We start from the raw sequence: 3,526 nt of genomic DNA, 5'->3' as shown, positions 1-3,526 counted from the left end.
ATTGCTAATATTTGGTTGCAGGTGAATACCAATGATTTCTCGGGCCGAAGAAGAAGCTCATATCGGATGCTAGGCATTATTTCTGGGATAATCCATATCTGTTTCGAATTGTGCAGATGGTATGGTCAGAAGATGTGTTGCAGGAGCTGAAACTAGAGAGATTTAGATGCTTGCCATTACGGGCCAACCGGAGGTCACTATGGTCCGTCAGTTACAGTAGAAAGGTTTTTTATGCAGGTTTCTATTGGCCGACAATCTTCAAGAGGCCCAAACGTTGGTTGAAACCTGTGACATTTGCCAACGCCAAGGAAGCATCACAAAACGGATGAAATGCCACAACAAGGGATTCATGTATGTGAGGTTTTCGACATTTGGGGCATAGACTTCATGGAACCATTCCCACCGTCTAACAAGTCTCAGTACATCCTAGTTGTTGTTGACTACGTGTCTAAGTGGGCCGAAGCCAAGGCTTTGCCTACAAACGACGCGAGGGTAGTCATTGAATTCTTGAAACAGTTATTTAGTAGGTTTGGTTGCCCTAGAGCCTTAATTAGTGATGATGGAACACATTTTGCTAATCATCAACTAGATAAGGTTCTTAAGAAGTATGGTGTTCATCATTACTTTTCAACTTCTTATCACCCACAGACCAGTGGTCAAGTGGAAAACACCAACAGGGCTTTGAAAAGAATTTTGGAAAAAACAGTCGGGGATAACCCCAATGTTTGGTCAAAAAGTTAGATGACGCCTTGTGGGCATTTAGGACCGCTTTTAAGACGCCTATTGGCACTACGCCATACAAATTGCTCTATGGTAAGACTTGTCACTTACCGATTGAATTAGAGCACAAGGCGTATTGGGCGTTGAGGAATTTGAACCTAGACATGATGGAGGCCGGTGAGCTTAGGCTGTTGCAACTTCATGAGCTCGATGAGCTTAGATTGGGAGCTTATGAGAATTCCTGGCTTTACAAAGAAAAGACCAAGATTTACCATGATAAAAGGATCCGTAGGAAGGAATTTAAGGTTGGTGCAAAAGTTTTGTTATTCTTGTCAAAGTTTAAAATCAAACAACCGAAATTAACTTCTAGGTGGATAGGTCCTTTTGTAATTAAACATGTGTATCCGTCCGGGTATGTCGAACTTTTTAAAAGGGATGGAAATGGGTCTTTCATTGTCAATGGTCATAGGCTCAAATTGTATTGGAAGAAGAGTAGGAGGAGGGGATGGTTGAAGAAATCCCATTTTTTATTCACAAGCTTGAAATGGTAATCGAGTCTAGCTCACGACTCGTAAATAATTAAGCGCTTCTCGGGAGGCAACCTGTGTTTGATTTTGTCAATTTGATTTTTATTCGTTAGATAGGTCTAATCTATTTGTTAAGAATGTGCAGATCCAGAAGTGGTGTGAAGCAATTGAGGTAAGTTTGTGTTTAAAACCGAAAGATTTTTTCTGGCAAAGTCCCCCATTGCGCCGCAGTGGGGGTGGTAAAACCGACTGTGCCGCAGTCAATTTCCATGGCTTAACTTGACCATTAGCCCACTGCGCCGCAGTGGGGTGTGAGGGGAGGACTGCGCCGCAGTCCAAATGCTCGGCATAAGTTGCTCAAAGCCTCACTGCGCCGCAGTGAGGAAGGCCTAAGCCCACTGCGCCGTAGTGGGTATGTTGACTGGTCAAGAGGGGGAGCGGGTGTTTAAGTAAAAAACGAAAGAAGAGGGTGTTTTAACGACATATTCAAATCTCAAACTCCTTCCTTTTTTCTCTCTAAGGCAAAAACGAAACTCACCCCCAAGAACACATTTGATTCCGAGAATCACTCCCTTCTCCACCAAATTCTTACATTCTTTTTCTTTCTCTTCTTAGATTATCAACTATCCATCACTACCATGGGAAAGAATGTAAGTTTTTCTTGTTTATTTTCCTTTTAACCTTTAATTTTAGTTTCTTGATTTTTAGGTTGTAATTGTTGAATTGATTGGTGGGTTTTGTTGATTAAGGGGTATGGATGATAATGTAGTGTTCAATTTCACGAATCTAACACTTGTTCATCCGGATTTGAGTCTAAATCGAACCTAGGGTTTTGAAAAAAAATTAGGGCTTTTTGATGAACAAGTGTGGGGGAGGTTAATGGAAGGATTTGTAGTGCTAAATTGTTGAAATATTGCTATTTAGTTGGACTATTGCACCCCTTAATCTGGAAATTTGTGATGAACACCAAAAACATGCCCAGAAACACCATCCCACTGCGCCGTAGTGGTGAAGGGTCTAGCTCACTGCGCCGCAGTGGGTGGTTTGTGACCCGCACATGTTTAGAACCCACTGGGCCGCAGTGAGGGTTACTTCATACCACTGCGCCGCAGTGGTAAACCTCGACCAATTTGTGGACTTAGCCTCACTGCGGCGCAGTGAGGGTATTGATGCCCACTGCGCCGCAGTGGGGCACATTCCTGCACGAATTTTCTTTGATTTTAATACGGTTCCTGGTTTGTATTCCAAGTTTAACATGTTTATTTGTCTTATGATTTGTGCTTGTAGGATGCTTCAGGAACCAACAAGAGGAAGCAAATCGAGGAGGGCCAAGGAAGCGGGTCGGCACAGAAACAAGCCAAAGCTTCTCGGGGGGCGATAGAAGCGCCAACACTCAAATTTTGGCCAGGGCAATTGAATGAGAAGCATACGTGGTTAGAATTTAGCAGGGTTAAACAACCCCACAAGTATAACTTTCTCAATGAGTTGTACTCCATCCACAAGGAGGTGGTCTGTCCACCTAGATATCTTGCTCCCACTGCTGCCCAGCATTTCGGCATTCAAGCCAACATTAATGGGTGGTTTAGGATAGAGGCTCAGGTTGGGGATAGGTTGGTTGTGAGTGATATGTGGCAGAATGTGTTCAACAACCGGGAGCCTATGTATAGGGAGTTGTGTTTGGAGTTCTATTCAACTCTGAAGGTGACGAAGGAGTTGAATAAGGTGAAGGATATATTTGAGGAGCGTTGTGTGACCTTCCACTGTGGGGGTGTTGCGAGGAAGATATCTATTGCCTAGTTTGACTATTATACTGGGATGTACACTCTGGACCAGTTGAAGAGCAGCGAGTTTCGGGGTTTGTTGAGACAGGCCTATATGTTAAGCAAGCCTTTGATGGTGAGTCCATTCCTCAGTACTGGACTCGGATTACTGGTGGTGAGGTTTGGCCGTCTGGGGGGTCAGGCAGTGTTTCTAAGATCAGAAGTGTGCGGTTGAGGATGCTGATGTGTATTTTCTAGTCTTAAATTTATGAACACGAAATACCTAGCTACTGACTACTACACACTTGCAGGCAGTGAACCCGTTCGTATGCAATATAGTTGACATGGTAAACCGAGGTCGAACACAAGGACTTAATAAGCAATTGTTACAATAAAATGATTCGGATTAAAAGGGGGGTTTTTGTGACCGAATTGTCACGTTGCAAAGTTAGTGAGAAAAGTCAGTAATCCCGTAGGATTAATCGCAAAGAGTATTTAATTGGTTTAATCTTAACACAG

Source organism: Erigeron canadensis, chromosome 7 (genome assembly GCF_010389155.1).
Source record: "Erigeron canadensis isolate Cc75 chromosome 7, C_canadensis_v1, whole genome shotgun sequence".
Taxonomy (NCBI): domain Eukaryota; kingdom Viridiplantae; phylum Streptophyta; class Magnoliopsida; order Asterales; family Asteraceae; genus Erigeron; species Erigeron canadensis.
The sequence above is the reverse complement of the archived record's forward strand: the minus strand, read 5'-3'. Positions refer to the sequence as shown.